This window comes from Agelaius tricolor, unplaced genomic scaffold, assembly GCF_023055355.1.
Source record: "Agelaius tricolor isolate 1412-34295 unplaced genomic scaffold, bAgeTri1.0.p SCAF_5, whole genome shotgun sequence".
Taxonomy (NCBI): Eukaryota; Metazoa; Chordata; class Aves; order Passeriformes; family Icteridae; genus Agelaius; species Agelaius tricolor.
The window spans coordinates 13262171-13279573 of NW_027269265.1; the positions used below are offsets into that span (position 1 = coordinate 13262171).

Here is a 17403-nt window from a genome sequence, read left to right on the forward strand (position 1 = left end):
ATATGTTCTGTATTTAAATAATTGAATGCTGGTAGAAAGGTGTAGTTTTGATGAGTTTGCAGTTTTGCATTGAAATCAAATATATTGTAAGCACAGGGAAACACAGCTCGGTGCCCTATGAAGGTCTGGTGTCATGGTCAACATTTGAAATTTGCATAAGAGGTTATTCAAAAGAGAGGCAGGAGACTTCCCTATTGTATTAGCACAGTAATGCAATTCTTTGTGGCTATTATCCTGACCCACATCAGCTCTGCTATGCACAGGGCCTGAGTTTTTATGAGCTATAGGCTTTTATGCTGAGAGATTTTATTAACCTAATTAAAAGTTTTATAAAAGTAAATTATATTTATGTTTGTGTATCCTATTTGCAATCATTAGGGAACCCAGACCACCTCCGGTGACTTCAGAGAGGGCTGGTCAGGTCCCATCTGTGTAAATCTTGTGAGTTGTCATGGAGTCATTGCATTTGATTTACATGTGAAACCTGCGGACTGAGCACAAATGCTAACCAGACAGCTGATAAATAACACAATGCCAAAGCAACACTTTTGCATTTCTTTAACTCCTTTCTTACAGGGACCTCCAAATGTTTTTCAGACCTTAATGAATAACCCTCATGGATAAAAAAGAATTTGTTACAATTATATCCACAACACCGGAATACTAATGTATTATAGACCTTATAACGTTTATCAGTTTGGTGCCTGGTAACATCAGTAATGGACTGAGGCTCATCACACAAGTTTTTTAAGCACAAACCTGTCCCAAACATCTTACATTTGTATTGATTGACAAAGGTAGACCTTTAAACTCACCACCTCTCTGCTGAGACATGTTTGTGTAGGTCTGATGCATGTGAAAACCAAATATGCTCAAATTACCCAGGAAGTGACTTAAATCCACTGTGAATTTGGTTCCAGGCAACCAGTTTCATTTCTTCTTTGCAACAGTCTAGAAGCATGTATACACTCAGTTATCAAGTCTGAGCTGAGGGCTGTGCCCCAGCTGCTTGTGGTTGACTTGCTTATACCCTAAATCTTGTACAGCTTCGGGTGGCAAGCCTTAAAATGAGGCAGCAATTCCAGCTTTACAACCATAAACAAAGAGATGTTGTACAGCAAAACGACTGGATCAGATGTCAAATCCAAAAACAAAGGTTCATTTCCCACTGTGTAGCCATAAGTGCTAGGAGACCTGCAGCATGACCCAAAAGCAATTTACGTGGATATTTGGGGAAAAAAGTCTCAAGTTATACAGAAATGTGTCAAAAATTGCATGTAAAAATCACCTGACTCAGCTGCTTCTCATCTGTGTAAGAGCCTGATCCACTGTCCAGTAATGCCATGGGGAAGTTTTGCAAGATCTTTCTCCAGAGACACATTGGGATGAAGTAAGGTTTCTCTCTGAGAGCAAGAAGAGAATAATGTGGTTAGTGATGGCACAGAGGAGAGAAACCACAGAGGCTGTAACAACCTGCTGCTTGCTGCAATGCAAACAGCAAACAGGCACAGGGATTTACACAACTGATAGCCGTGGTCCTTCTGTCACTGTGCCTCTTGATGCACTTCTGACAGTCCCTAGAAAAACCTGTCACTACGACCTGTCTGTCTTCCTTATATCCTTTACTTTGGCTTGCTCAGCCCTACGGAACTCTATTAGGACTTCAGTGGCTGCTGGATCAGGCCCTGGATTCTCTATAAAACAGTGTTATGCACTCAGGTTAAGCAGCTTCTATGGGGGAAGAAACAGATGCCAGGAGTGTAACAGAAAGGAGCTTTTGAAGAAAAAGTTGTGAAACAGACCTACGAGCAACTGTACAGGGCTGAAAGCCACCTTGATGGTGGGGGGACAGGGACAGCACACAGGGTGACATCAACCATGTGCTGCATGGTTGTTGTTCATGGCTGGGCAGGGGAAACACATGCCAAATTCCTGTCTGTTTTTCAGCATGTGATGTGTATCTTGATATAGTTGCTGTTGATTATTTGGAAATATTTATTTTACAAGACCTAATGGTTGCTGTAGCTATTCTAGGAGCAGGGTTTTGATGGTCACTGCTGCAAAAAAAGTAACCTCTAGATAGTGTTAAATATCTAATATCTAAATCTAAATAAATAAATCTAAATAAATCTAATATCTAAATAGTGATAAATAAAATTAAACCAATATGTATTTAGTATTGTTATTGTTATAGCAGTATTTAATTACTGAAAAGTAAACCAATCAGATTTAGGTATTTTCAGAATTAAAGTTGACTGTTCAGCTTTAATTTTAACCCACTCATGAATATGGTTTATAATATTCATTATGCAATTGCCTTTTTGTTTTCATGTAAGATCCAGGGTTTATTCTGAACAGAGAATGGGTTGTGTTTATTGAAAAAGCTGCTGTTTCATAGATTGTTCTATTTCCATTATTTTATCTGTGCAATTTTAATATATTTTGATCAATAGGATGGATTATGACTGCATTTACCATACAAAACCTTGCCAGTTTTACCTGAAAGTGCTTTTTCATGTTGTTAAGGTATTTCTTGAATGTTTCTCTAATTAGGACATGTGCAGAATAAATAATTCTGCAAATCCCATAGAGGTGCTCCATAAACACTAAAAAATTGTCAAATTTCCTATAACACCCATTAAGGTGCTGTCAACACCATATTAATCAATCAAGACCAAATTTTGCCAGGTTTTATTTGCATCACTGTTGGATAAAATGAAGCCTGAGTCATCATTAAACAGAACTTTTTACAGTCTTCTGCTTGCTTTGAGCTATGATGTGAAGTTAGGTGGTTTTCAGCCCAAGTCTTAGGCTATGCAGGCTTACATCCCAGAACAATCCTATTGTTCTGGCTCTAGAAGTGTGTGTCCCCTGCTTGATGAGTGCAATGCAGAGATACTGCCTGGCAGCAAAAGGATACCCATGTTATCACAGCCAGGGCAAAGTCTGATCAAATTAAATGCTGAGTAACAGGATATATCAGCTTAGCGGAGTTGTGTGCTAACCTGATTGTTCTGCCTGACTCAAATCACTTGGGTGTCCCCCCACGACATTGTCTGGTGGTAAATAGCATCTATCAACTAACAGCAGGACTGGCAACCCCAGGAAGGAAGGCAGGGCTGAGCAGTGACATGGTGCAATGGAAATACCTGGCAGAGTTGCTCTCCAGGCTGTACTTTCATCATGGTTGTAGACCGTGGTAGACTGTGGTACCTTTTAGAAGTACAACTTCTTCTGGTTTTGTTGTTAACTGAAGTAGGAGATGACTTTCAGACTCAAAACAGAGCCATTTTTCTAGGCAAGAGAAAGAAAGAGAGCATACTGACTGCATTTGGGAAAGGTAAAACTTTTAAGTGTAGTCTAATACCTTAGGGAAATGCCTTTGATGTGATGCTGTGTTTTGCAGATGATTTCCCTTCCCCTGCTTTATCATACAAGGTGACATCCTAGACTGCACTTTCTGGGTTTCAAATTTTTGAGCAGTTATGAACAATTATATAACCTTTTTTTTTTTTTTTTTTTTTTTTTCTGCTGGAATGGAAAAAGGGTGAAAACCAAGTTAGAGAACACCTGAAGACAAGTCAGGAATGTTCTGTGTTTTACTGGCAACCTGTGGAAGAATGGGAGCAGTTACTAAACCAGAGCTTCACCTTCTGACATTAAAATAAGATAAATCAAAAAAACTCCTCAGGTGCATAAAGCCAGAGTCAAAGTGCAACTTAGAGTCACTTAGGTTTTTCACCCACAGGGAAATTTCAGCCCTACCACCAAAATAGACCTTATGGAATAGAGATATGTTAAAAAAATTAAAAGCAAGATGTTTTGGAATTTTGAATTCTTCCTTGCAAATTCAATAGAGTTGTACCTAATTTTTGAATGGAAAAATGGAAAACTTGAAATGACAGAACAGGAACATGGTCATTAAAAAAAAAAAATCTACTGTACATAAATGGTTGCATTTTTTTGTGAGAATTGATGACAACACATTCACCAAGAGCTGCTGGTACTTCACCATCAGGTCATTCTGATTCATGGGTAATTTGCATTCCTCTCACTGTGCTTTTCAATAAACAGCTAACTCTGATCTATATTATAGTTAATTCCACAAGCCAGATTTCTAAAGGTTTATCCGTCTAGCTAAAATGAACTTCAGTAATCTTTGTGCACAAAACACCCACATAGGCTATTTGTCTTGGATTTGACTGTTTGGCAAAAAGCCTGACTTAAGCCTTGAGCATGAGAGCTTAGTGAAAAATGCTGCCATTCCTGGGGTGGGGGTTAATGTCCAGGGCTGACCCCACCCTCTGTACTTAGCTCTGAGCTCCTTGCAAAGGCAGAGAAACCACAACATTTGTCATCTGACAAACCTGTTGCTTGAAAAAGAAAATCACTTCAGTAAAATACTTCAACAATTATAGTACATTTTAATTAGATGTATATCACATAATTGCAGCTCAATTTTTACTAGTATATAAAGTTTCCAAAAGAAACTCAAACCAAAATCCCAACCCAATGCCATTCACTGTAAGAGTTTCAGCAGAAACCCTTGATAGTAGTGGTCTGTCCTCCCACACCTGTGGAATATCAGTGTTGGCTGTTGGAGCATACTCTGATTTGGTCATCAGAGAGTTGGGCTGGCAGCTGGATGATAGGCAAAAATGAACACCTCACTGCATCCCACTGTCACATCAGAATAAAAGAGAAAGGATTTAGACTGTCAAAGAGGAGTATTACAGCAAAACAGGCAACCTGGGATAGCAGAACCTGTTGCCAGTTCAGGGATGGGACAATACTAACATACAGATGCAGTGAAAGAAACATTTAAAGCAGAGAGAAAAGCCAAGCCTGGTGAGCTGTACCTGCTTCAGACGGTTATCTGATGAGTCTGCTTTTTTCCTTGTATTTTGGCAAGACTTACTTAGCTTGCCTTGCCAGTAAATTCTCATCTAATTGAATTGACAAGCATGGACATTTTTTAAATGAAAGTTTCCAATCTGCCACAAATTCAACTGGTTATATTTTATTGTAGTGTAGTGTCTGCCACATGAGTTAATATATTGAGTCACTTAGAGCTGCTGAAGAAGAAAGCTGATAAAATATCTTTGCACTGACAGAGAGTAGACCTGTGATCTTTTTAGGTCATTCTTTCTGGTACTGTGCTGGCTTTAAACCCCTTGTATTTGGTTTGGCATGAATGTCTCCTTTCATTATTATTCTCATCCCTAATTCTTTCCTCAGCTTTAGGCAGTGAGTTCTTGGCTGCAAGTTCCTCCCACCCATTTCATTGTCTCATTTGCTGATCATGAAGCACCAAGAGTATGTGTTCAAAGAGGTCAGTCCTACCAATTTTGAGAAGTCCTGATGGATGCTGGTCAGCCTCAAGAGTGAAGGCTTCTCAGTGCTTCTGCAGTTGGCAAGATGAAACTATAAGCTGGTAATTAAAATTAAGTAATTAAGCATTATGTATTAAGAAGTATCTTGAAACACCCCTATCTTTCTCCCTTGTTGTTGAGACATTTCCAAAAAGCCTAATTTTCTACAATTTCTTTTATATGTGAAATTGTAAATTTACCATTTATGCTTCTATTTCCATATTTCTGAAGTGTGTGCTTTCAAAATGTGTGCCTATGTGAATATTAGTTATTAAGACTCCTGTTGGAGGGATTAGAGTCTATTTTGCCAGTGAATATAAAATACTAAGTAATCTTTTTTCATGGAAGGCACATCCAAAAATCACAGAATATGTTGAGTTGGATGGGAGGCACAAGGACCATTGAGTCCAACTCCTGGCCCTGCACAGCACCATCCCCAAGAGTCACACCATGGGCCAAGAGCATTGTCCAAATGCTTTTTGAACTCTGTCAGGCTTGGGGCTGTGACCACTGCCCTGGGGAGCTGTTCCAATGCCTAACCAGCCTCTGGGTGAAGAATCTTTTTCTAATATCCAGCCTAAACCTCTGCTGACACAACTTCAGGTCATTCCCTCAGGTCCTGTCACTGGTCACCACAGAGAAGAGATCAGTGCCTGCCCCTCCTCTTCCCCTCAAGAGGAAGTTGAAACTGCAGTGAGGTCTCCCCTCAATCTCCTCCAGGCTGAACAGACCAAGTGACCTCAAACACTCCTCACATGGCCTCCCCTCAAGGCTCTTTATCTTCATTGCTGTCCTTTGGAAGGTCTGTAACAGCTTTACCTCTTTTTTATATTGTGGCACCCAGAACTGCCCCCAGCACTCGAGGTGAGGCCACCTCAGTGCAGAGCAGAGCAGGACAATCCCCTCCCTTTCCCGGCTGGCCATGCTGTCCCTGATCCCCCCAGGACACGCTTGGCCCTCCTGGCTGCCAGGGCACTGCTGACTCATGTTCAACTTGCCATGGGCCAGAACCACAGGTCCTTTTCCATGGCACTGCTTTCCAGCACCTCACTCCCCACTCTGTCCAGACACCCAGGACTGCCCTGTCCCTTGTGCAGAACCCATCACCTTCCCCTGTTGAACTTCTCATGGTTGGTGATTGCCAGTCCTGTAATTTGTCTCTCTGCAGGGCCTCCCTGCCTCCAAGGGAGACAACAGCTCTTCCCAGTTTTGTATCGTCTGTGAGCTTGCTTAGTATCTATCCAATGTTAGATATTCAGAAGATTTCCTATGTGCTGGGAAATTGTATTTGTGTATTTTGTACGTTAGCACACACATGCATGGGAGTGTGTTTTGCCAGTGTGCCTACCTGCTGCATTAATACTTGCAAGTAAAGCTGCTGTATATACAGTTTTAGAACAGTTTGCCAAGTTTTACTCAACTGAACCATGATTTTTAAATGACAAATATTTGCTTGGAGGCTATGTCTATGCCAAGATTCAATCCTAATTGCCACTGCAATATCTGAGTTAGGGAGCCATGAAAAATGAAATATATACTGAAAAGTGAGAAGGAAAAAAGTTAGCTTTTGCAGTTTTGCCAGGTGAGTACTTAAATAGTTGATTCTAAGCTTGCTACAGTAATTTACAATTACAATTACCTGCTACAATCTGTATATTGAATGATGCTGTTTAGGAAAGAGTTTTATCTGATTGCAAGGAGCACTTAAAAAAGGCACTTTTACATATCACACCATTTGGAGTTGTGACTGTCAGGATCTGATCCAAAGCCTACTGAAGGCAAGGGAAAGAGACCTGTTAACTTTAAGAACTTTGAATTGGACCTGAATGACAGCATTAGATAGATCTTTTTTCTCGTCTTAAAAGTAATGCGGACTCACCTTTTAAGTTTTGAAGGTTAAATTCTATCCGGATTATCATGAGCTAAGAGCTAAGGATCTTTCGTGTGCCATGAGCTATATGATATTAAACCTCTTCATAACATTAATTCCTCATTGAAAATTCTTCTGTTCTTCAGTGGTCACAGGAAGTTGAGTTAGAAATAGAGTCCACAGTCTTTCAGATTCTTTGCCTGCATACATATATTGTAGAAAAGTTCACTTCTTGTCTCCGTCACACTTATGCTTGGATAAAACAACCCTGTAATTGTATTGTTGTAACCCTATTTTTTTACCCCATATGGCTCTTATCAGAAATTTTTCCACGATAGCAAAAATACAGAATGAGTCTCACTTGATTATACCATTGCACCACAATTATCTCCTTGCAGTACAGAAGGCACTGCCAATCACCCCTCTTGGTAGCAACATTTAAAGGTTAGGTTTGGAGCACTTAGAAACCAGGGACTGCATGTCCTCTGCCTGCCATGGCACCTGCAGTGAATTGATCATACTTGATTACAATACATGAAATCCCAGCCTGCAATACAGCAGTTATATTGCAAAGCTTGTATGTAATCAGGGGAAAAATCCAAGTGTCTTGCTGTGTCACAGTAGGGTTGGAAGGTAGAATAGAAAATCTGGGTTGTCTGGAGGTACAGAGGGAAGCTCAGAGGTTATGCCAAGCTGGGGAAGTGTCTTTTCTGTGTCTGTCCTAGCAGAAATCCCTAGACAAGCCAACAGCTTGAACCTGTGCAGTATCTTCCAAGAAAGGGAGCGTCCAAAGAAAGGCATGCTGTGAGGCAGCAGTGTACCATACCTGAAAAGGGAACCTATGATGATATGGTGAGGAGGATGACCATGGTGCAAAGGTTGTAGGATATCAAGGACATACACCATGGGACAGTTTTGTTTTGCAGTGGGGACTTTAGTCCTGCTCAAAAAGCACTGAGAAATTAAGTGCTGCAACAGATTACCTTAAACCTTTTTAAAGACACTGGCAACATCTGCTTTAACAACAAAATCCTTGAACTCCTTATTACCATTTCATCTCCAGGTTTATTCCTCATCTTGACACTGCCCATATTAGCATTAGTCAGCAGCAGGGATGGCTCACTAGATCCACAGAATGTCCACAGCCTGGCTGTGAACTGCTTGTGCAGCAGCTGTAATGTGTCCTAGATGTTGAAGTAATTGCTCAAGAACTGCAAAGGTGAGCCAGACATACCATAAGGTATTTGGTCCTGAATGTCATGAGATGCAGCTCCTCTTGTGCTGACTGATGTTAGAAAATGCTGAGAATCTCAGTATTCAGAAAGCTCTGATGGAGTTTCCTCAAATAGGCTCCTGGAGATAAACAACTCAATTCAGCTTCAGGCCAATGAGTGTCTACCTTCATCACCTGCTATTATATTTCCACTCTTCTCCTTCTTAGAGCCCTTTTCTTGTTGCTTACTCAGGAAACTACACAGCTCAGGTAAAACAACTGTTTCTCTAGCTTAAAAATTGTGGTAATAATAAAATCTCTGACACAATTTTCATTCTTTTCTTCAAATATGTTCCAGAATCTTACCATATGAGGAATCTGTGCAAAGATTTTGGTGATAATCAGTATTATATAATAAAAAATAAATAAACAAGATCCTCCATAATGATACTGACTACACAATGAACACCAAATGCATACTTTTTGTCCATTTAATTTGTCTTTTGCAGTTTTGCTCACTGAATTTCCTGGTATCATGAAACTCCTGTGCTAACTGTAGAAAAACACCTATCAGATTAAATACAATTAAATGTAAGTGTAAGCCATATTAATTAAAAAAGCTAAGTTATGTATGCAAACATATGTTAAACATTGTTAATTTCAGTTTGCCATTATTTAGAAGTTAATCCTTGACTATATAGCAAAATGCAGACAGTCATACAAAAACAGTCCAGTAAGTTGCAGGATGAATCCTTCATTATTCTGAGCATTGGTGTTCATAGGAACTGAAGCTGCTAAACATTTCTCAAGACAAGCCCCTTGTTTTCCAACTTCTGCCCCACACAACCTGTAGCCTGGTAAAAGACATCTGAATCACAAAACAGAAGAATGCATGTAAAGCTGGAACCACTAATTGAGAGTCCTATATCACCTGCAACCCAGCTTTGTGTCTTGTTACAGGTCAAAGGGCAGAAGATCTGAAGGCTTTTCTGCAAAGAGTTGCTGGTTGACACAGAATGAGCTTAGGTGCAGTTAATAAAGTTTGCTCTGAAGCTGCACTTTCTGAGAACCTTACATAAATACCGTATATCTACCTCATCCTGTCAAAAGCTTCGTCACTGTCAGACTGCACAGGCGAGTGCCAAAATATGTAACCAGTTTTACAAATGAATAAGGTTAACAGGTATCTCCCTGCAGAGCAGCAATTTCTCTTTTATAAACCCCACCTGAACTGGTGAGTGCTGCATGGACATACAGTTTTCAGCCTGCAGCCAACATTTAAGCAATAATCCAAAGTGACAGTTTTATGACAGATCTGAGTAACTCAGGATCTTTTCCTTCTTTCTTAAGTGAGATCCACATACAGGCAATTTACAGATGCTGAACAAAGGGAGGACTCTCCTCAAAGAGCATTGAGGTATAAAGAAATGACCATTCCTTCAAAACATTAAAGAGATTTAAATCAGAATGCCATTTCCGGGTTAACACTTCTGATCTTTAAAGCACCAGCGTAATAAATGTGTTAATGACAATTGACAAAGTTACCCTTCCTGGGCAGCTAATGACATCTTCACTCACAGAGCTAGTATCTCTCTACATTTCAGTCTGCAATCCTTCACAGAGCTCACTTAAAGGGATACATGTGTTGTTACTATGTTCGGGTCAAGCTCCCCTACTATTAAATACAAAAGCAATTTTTAAAGCAATGATATGGCTGACATACAAGCCCATAAAACCATAAGAATTCCTGGTTAAATCTACAACTGGCCCCTCTGCTCAACTCTGTTGTGTCTAAACATTTCAGTCCATGGGGACCTATAAAAGAACTCTGCACAGTAGATGATATTACATGATCCATGTGGTCATTTGTAAATGCTGTAGTACATAAAATGCACCAAGGAATTCTGAGGTTTTTGTATTAGTTTCTTGTTTGGTTTGGTTTTCTCAGTTGCACAGTAATGGATCTCCATAGATTGGATTTTTATTAGATTACTATGCTGTCTTTTTAAGGGGGTGGTCCTCTCTAGAGACTGTGGCAAAACACATTATAGAAGATAATCTAGCATCTTCAGGGATCTGACAGGAAAAGAAGGACAAAGTCCTCATTTAATTCTACATCCCTAGAACACTTTAGCTAGGTCTTTGTCAGCTAAACTAAGGATTCCCAATTGTGGCAACAATCTCACTTATGGACTTCTCTGGAATTCTTAAGCAAAACAAAGCATAAAAGTGCATGGTATTTGCCACAATTTATCTGCAATGCTATGAACAAAGCTGATTGCAAGTGCTCACTTATACATTTCCCTGTGGAATTATTTTTTTCCTAAATGGAAATTAGTGTCTGCTTTCCTGTAAAAAAACCCCAAAATAATACATTTAAGAGCCCTGGGTCTCAAACTAACATTTGAAGTATTTTAGCAGTTTTACCTTTTGTTTTCCATTTGACCCAATGTGCAGTATTTTTCAGTAGAGAAGAAACTGCAGCAAGTACTAGGTTGTACAGGTTAACAAATATTAATGTAGAGTTACACAGCTCCCACTAAAGCCAGTGCCCTGAAACACGTCCACAGGAGCATTTCAGGTATGAAAACACTGCTTAAGTAACCATGCTTGCAGAGCTAAGAGAAAGTGGTTTTCTACAGCTACACACCAACAGAGAATTGCCCTTATACCTATTAACTTGTTTTTTTCAGATGGAGCCAAAGGCCTGTACACTCCTTGCCTCATGCTGATGGCTTTTCTTTCTGTGCCTATAGCCAAAGTTCGGCAGTCCTACAGAGGTAATACAGTTTTGCTTTTTAACTGTTCCTTTTATTTCTGTGATCACAAACATTTTAATTATGCTATAGCAATGCCTGTATTTAAGCATGTAATAGGCATATAATGTTCTCTAGAACAAAAGATTTGAAGTCATATAATGGCATTGCACAGTACGTAGCTCTCACATTGTTACTCAGATTTGCCATCTAGAAGGTTTTTGTTCCCTGCTCTCTCTGATTCAACCTTTGTGGCACAACAGTAAAGAGCCTTTGAATACAGTGTGGGGAATAGACAGCCTGGCAGACAAGCAGGGGTCTTTTCCTCCTCAAATACGTTTCAGCATGACACAAATGTGAGCTTTGTATTAGCCCTGTAAAGGTTTCACAGCCCCTGGTTGCAGGTGCAGGAGGAACATGCTCAGGACAGAGAGGAGGGCTGAGCAGAGCTCCTTGCACGTGGGGGCTGCATCTGGGGACACACCACAGAGCTGAGCTTCACCATAGCTCTCCCCCATCCCAGCACTGCTTTGCACACCCTTCCCTGCCACCACGCATGCTGACAGGCAGCAGCTGATGGTGCAAAATCCAGAGATAGCTTTTCTCTGCTTTCACAACCCTCAGAGATGTATAAGTAGCATGGAAAAGACTTTACCAGTCAATTACTACTGTTAGTGTTGGGATGCATCATATTATGTATTTTAACTTTCATAGCAAATTTGTTGTGTCTGGTTACAATCACTTAGATGGATATAAAGTTTTTGTGTGTAGCCACATAGGAAAACTGTGAGGTATTGGAACTTTTTCTCATTCAACAGTTCCCATGGGAAGAGCTATAGTAGAAGCTCACATCTCAGTTTGCTAACTGTTTCAATTAACTCTTTTTGTACACTACTGCAAACTAAACAATTAAGATAAAGGAAGTGAATCTCTGTGAAATAAGATGTTGAAGATTTTTTGTGTGCTTTTTTAGGTTTGAAAGTATTGTAGCAATTGTTGCTGTGCATTTTTGAAAAGCATACTATTATAATATACATATATAACATACTATAATATACATATATAACATACTATATATAACATACTATAATAAAGCATACTTTTATTTTTGGGTAGCGAGCAATATTAGAATGATATTATGCTTTGATTATTTAATAAAAGTGTTTGAGGTTTTTTGTTTTTATTGCTGAAGTTATCCAAATTTCTCAAGTATTTTGTTTAACATAAATCTGAGAAAAAAAACTTGTGTAAAATTTTTCTTCATTTGGCAATGGAGAGCACTCACTGTCTTCTGTAGCATCTCATGACTGGTGAACTTTTCAAACCCTGCTCCTATGGGTAAATCCTATTGATGTTAGCAAGTGCTTATAGATTGGAGTTCTAGAAGCAAGGGTCATTAAGAACAACATGATCAGCTGTTGGCAAATGCTTTTCCTGAATGGTGACCCCTAAACTAAGCTGATATTATTTAATCATGAGCTTAAATTAGTCATGGTTGATGATGCTGCTCTGAAAATGGGAAATGGAAACAAGAGACAGATAACTAGAAATAGTTGAGAGAGTTTGGTGACTAAATTTGGCTCAAAACCATTGTCTTTTGCAACTTGGTCTGAGCAATGAAAATTTATAAATATAGGTTAAATTCTTCATTAGTGTACAGATTTAACTCAGTCCATACCATAGTGTCTTTGTAGTTCATAATTTAGTAGATAGGAAGACTTGGTATCAATGTTAAAATCTGAGATTTTTGTTCTTCGTGAAAGGACATTTTTATGTCACTCCTTTATGAAAGGACATTTTCATTCACAAAGAAGGATCATATTTATTAAAAACACACTACTAAATGGATTTTAAAATAAAATGCTTTGTCTTGTCTTTCATATTTTAAAAAAGACAAAAATAGAGTTTCAGTGTTAGTTGTAAATGTGGCAAATCCAATCCTGCAATGAATTCAAATCTGTACATTTCATAAAAAGGCTACTTAGGGACAAGATAGTTTTAGATCTAAGATACACGTAAAAAATGACTCATTGTTAATAGGGTGAGCTCTTTGCATTTGGATTAGGGTTAACTGACAGTATCCAGTCACCTTTTATTCTCACATATTCCACCCAAGGAATGCTTTGTGCTGGTCTGAAAAAGAGAGAATTAGGTGTTCCATTTATACTATTGATCTTAATAACCTCATCTCATAAATACCTACTTTATGACATCAATAAAAAGAGAATAGCAGCAACTCCTAACAATAGAAATTGTTACTTTGTAATTCAAGTATTTCATTGAGGATCTCAAAGAGACTCCATAGTGGTGCAGAAGTGATATTTTATTGCCAGTTTTTAAATATGTGCACAGAGAGACCATTTTTTTAAACAAGAGAAGATTCTAATTAATTGAGCGCACTATAGCTTCTAGATCCCACAGTTATCAGAGTTCTTCTCTTTCATCTCTTATCCTCCTCCTCTTCTTCATCTCACACATTAAAAGGAGCATATCCCTTTAAGGGCGTTGGTGGGTGTAAGACTAATTTTTCACTGGGACGATTCAGATGCAATGAAACAGAGATCATTGTATATGGCAGTCTTACCTCCCTGTTACCCTGCACCAGCTGCAGATGGGAGTTATCTGCTCTGAGGGGATGGAACAAAGGGTGCTCCGGAGAGCCAGACTTATTCTCACCTTCCAGGGACACATTTCTGCAGCTGTATCAGACCAGGACTGTCCCTGGGGCTTTCACCCACCAAAAAGCCAACAGCAGGAGGAAGTGCACTGCTGGTCTCCCTCAAAAGCCCTGATAATTTTAGCTTCCACCTAAGGCAGAAGAAGGAAACAAGGAATCATAAGTCATCCTAAGGAAGAGGAAGCAGAGCCTTTGCTACAACCAGCATGTGGGACAGAAGGTTGCAGGCTCATTATCCAGCCAGCATCCACATTGCTGCACCTGAGAAGGGACAACTTTTTTTGCACATCTGGTGGAATAGCAGTCTCAGATCAGACCCAGATGTTCCACAGATTACAATGCAGACAGGACATTGCCAATTACCTGAGGAATAAATGTGAAACACTGGCTCTTGTTCTTTCAAAAGCTATTTTTCTTTCATTACACATTAATTTATCTGTATTTTTATATATAATATTCTTGTAGCATATTCTTCCTGGTGAATCCCAGTGGTGTCCTCCCTAAAGACTTGGTAATTTTTTGTATCCTTTCAGAAAGCTAAGTATTTTTTATGTTTCCCATTGGCCTCATCAGTCCCCATAGAGGATCATCACTTGATAGAATGAAGTAGAATAGAATAGTTCCAGTTGGAAAGGACCTACAAGGATCACTTATACCCACTTCTTGACCTCTTCAGGGCTGACCAAAAGTTAAATCATCTTGTTAAGGGCATTGTACAAATGCCTCTTAAAATTTGAGACATTAAATATTTGAATATATGAAGATTACCCAAAAGCCCAGAAGTGTCTAATCCCTTTGCAGTATTTTATCCATTGGAACTTCTCTTATTTCACAGGGCAATTTATCTCATAGTTCTTTTTCCTGTGAAGATCTATGGAGAGATGGCAAGTCTGTAAGATCTAGAAATATTATCCTTTTAAACTATTTTTCTTTTGTTCAAAATGACAGAACAATGGTGTGGCCCAGAGGGGAAAAATAAAGCCAAATGCTGAGTACTGAACTGCTTTATCCAGTGCAAGTCATTTCTCCCAGACCTAGGAGGCCGTTGTCATAACTGCCTTTGGACTTTGTAACAGCCCTTTGTTGGTAGCTTTAAAGTGTAAGGCCCCTAAATTTGAGTCTTTGCTTCTCCAAATTCTACCACTAACTATGATATGTCAGCTACTAATATCAGCATTTTAATCAACAGAAATAGCCCTTAGTTTGTGTCTGTTCTGAAAATACTATAATTATTAGAAAATGAACAAAAATATTTTGTTTTCAGATCTTTATAAGAAATTGCTCACATTTTTATTTCTGTAGCTCTATGAAGCCACTGAGATGTAATGATGTCATCACACAAGCACGTCACCCTATTTTTCCTACAGCAGGGATTTAAACATATTTTAAGAAGGTAATCTTGTACCTGGATATGTATCTCAAAATTTGCTTAGACATATTTCTAACTCAAAAGCCTTGCTGGCATAACAACAACTCTCCAACAGGAAATTCAAGAGAACCTAGCACTGAGTTTTCAAGTACTCAGCACCTTCAATGAGTGCCAGATTTTTAATAATAATCAGAATTCCTAATGAAGCACAGATTTTCAGAAGGGCTTGGTTCCTGTTTGTGTCCCAAAATAAACTCAATGTGTTGTAGATGGAGCTCTCGGAAAGTCTGTCCATGGTTTTGGGTGCTACTTGTTTGCAAGCTGCCTCCCAAGCACTCTTAAAAATTGGTGCTGGATGGTTTTAATAGGCCAGAAGAGGTTTGTGAGCTCGATAGCTCTTTAGATTTGCAAATAAATACAAATGGAGATAATTTGTTTTTAACCTGCGGAATGCTTAATGAATCAAATCATTTCCTTTCAGGCATGAGAGCAGGGCTGAAAGATATAATCATTTGGTGTTTTATGGTCTCCAATTCTCCAGTTAGAAGTCTGTCACAGGCCCGGTATTGAACAATAAACTACTTCCTCTTTTACCTTCCTGTAAAAGGCAAAAATCCATCAGTGCACTCACAAGGAGAGATCACTTTGGGATGAACATTGGCTTTAACAAATATTTCTATTTGCAAATGTTTATCATGATTGCTCTTTGAAGACGTGGCCCACTGAGAAGAATCAAACAAAAATGTCTTGGCACTTGTAATAAGTTTCTAGGAGTTCAATTCATCAGGGAGATGATAGTATGAAACAGAGAAGTTTATTATTTTCTACTGAGTCATCAGGACATTTAACTAGATATCTCACTTTAAGCATGTGTCCTCTTTTTTTTAAGAAATAAGTCAGTGGACTTTTTTCTACATTTTGAAAGTAAGATTGTATATAAATATCTTATGTTCACACACATACTAGGTAAAAAAAATTACCTTCCTGACCATAGCAGGTGATTTGTTGAGCTAAAATTGACTAATTAGTTTTCATGCATGGTCAATGAGAATAGCCAGAAAATGAGACAAAAATTTGAGATGCTGAGGAAAGAGCCACAGACAACTAGATGGTACCAAGAAACAGCCAGTGCAGTTTCTGGTTTTCTGCTTTCTGAACTAAGAATGATGATTTTCTTTTTTTTTTTAAAGATATGGATCTTTTCACTTGTAATTTGTAGCATGGATTATTCTGCTGGGAGTAAGCACTTAGTGACAGTAACTTGTATGGCAACTTCTGCCATGAGGTCCCTACAACTCAACGTGTTTTTCAAATGTTTTGACTGAAAGCAACCGGGCTTTGGAAAGAACCCACTCTGGTAGCTCTGAGGGTAGCAAATGGATGGAAATTCTCTGGCAAAATTAACACCTAATAGTTCACTGCTTTAAACTTCATCATCAGCCTTGAAAAATCTGTAATTCAGTAGTCAACAACAACAAGGCTTAACAAGAATAATATAGAGGCAGCAAAATCAGAAGTTTATTTTGTTTGAGTCTACCTATAAAGATTGATTCTATGGTGATAAAACTCCAAGTACCTCTTTTTAATAATTTTGACATGACTGAATTGGTCTTAAATATTTTTAAATAATAAACGTCTCTTAAATATCTCAAAATATTTGCTTAAAATCTTACTTGGAATTAATTTATATTTCTGAGCAGTGGTTACTTATAAACAGAGGCAGATCAGTAACATTATTTTCTAGCTCTAGTAGGAACTTTTCCCCCGCATGAACTCATTTGCTTATTCATATTACAATTCTGCTAAAATCAGAGAACTCCTGATCCCACAGGACATAGCATATGAAAGATTTATATTTATATAAATAGATTTTTGGAGAAGGGAAAAGGCTTTTTTCAGGTATATAAAGCTTTTTATGTTGTTGTTTTAAGCAATAATTTTCTCTCTGACTCTGTACTTTTCCAACCATTTATTTATTATATATTATACTTTCCATAACATCTAATGATTTCTACTTAAATCAATAGGTTGGATAAAGCTTCCTAAAAACCCTGTTCTGATTTAAAAAAAAAAAAGATTTCATGGGCCAAACCTTCTATTTTTTTTCTTTTATATATACATATATATAAAGTTATTTTTTAATTAT

At 38.4% G+C, this 17403-nt stretch overlaps 1 long non-coding RNA gene across 3 annotated transcripts in view; it reads right to left on the minus strand.

Annotated features, from left to right (window-relative positions):
* Positions 1 to 17403, minus strand: part of LOC139589793 (uncharacterized) — a 145046-nt gene that overhangs the window by 46027 nt on the left and 81616 nt on the right. For all 3 annotated transcript variants that reach the window (XR_011679131.1, XR_011679130.1, XR_011679129.1), the window contains exons 2-3: positions 3150 to 3294; positions 1289 to 1403 (exon numbers count right to left, since the gene is read on the minus strand). This is a non-coding gene — a long non-coding RNA (uncharacterized lncRNA). The remainder of the gene's footprint in view (positions 1 to 1288; positions 1404 to 3149; positions 3295 to 17403) is intronic.